Below are 486 nucleotides of genomic sequence, written 5' to 3'. Positions count from 1 at the left end.
TGCACAAATCATTGGTGTAGTAGTGTGACACAGGGGCGGATCCAGTGACGTGTAGGGGACACGGGGAGGCACGTTCCCCCCTCGTCTTGCCACTAAATTTTAAAAATGTCAATGCATATTAATGTTATGTGCTACTCACTTATCTATTCTGAAACTGTTGTGCCCCCACTCCGCCGTTTGGAAAATTCTGGATCCTTCAGCCCCTGGCAAGACTATCAACAGCACAGTAATAAGCCTACATCATACCAATTTTCTCCACTATTCAACCATTCGTCTATATAGTTCAAAACCCTTTTATTTTTCAAACTTAGCATGTGGAAAGAATAACAATGACTTAACATTATTTTTATGAACGTAGGTATGTTTAATTGTAAATTGTTAACATTATTTATAAATCAATTAAATAAATATAAGGCTATAGGCTTCTCCCACTGGGGCTTTTCCCCTCGCTCCAGTGGCGTATCTAGAAGTCTTGAAATGGGAGTG

Source organism: Anneissia japonica, unplaced genomic scaffold, assembly GCF_011630105.1.
Source record: "Anneissia japonica isolate Jap-2015-1 unplaced genomic scaffold, ASM1163010v1 scaffold685_len2926416_cov193, whole genome shotgun sequence".
Lineage (NCBI taxonomy): Eukaryota > Metazoa > Echinodermata > Crinoidea > Comatulida > Comatulidae > Anneissia > Anneissia japonica.
Note: the sequence above shows the minus strand (reverse complement) of the source record.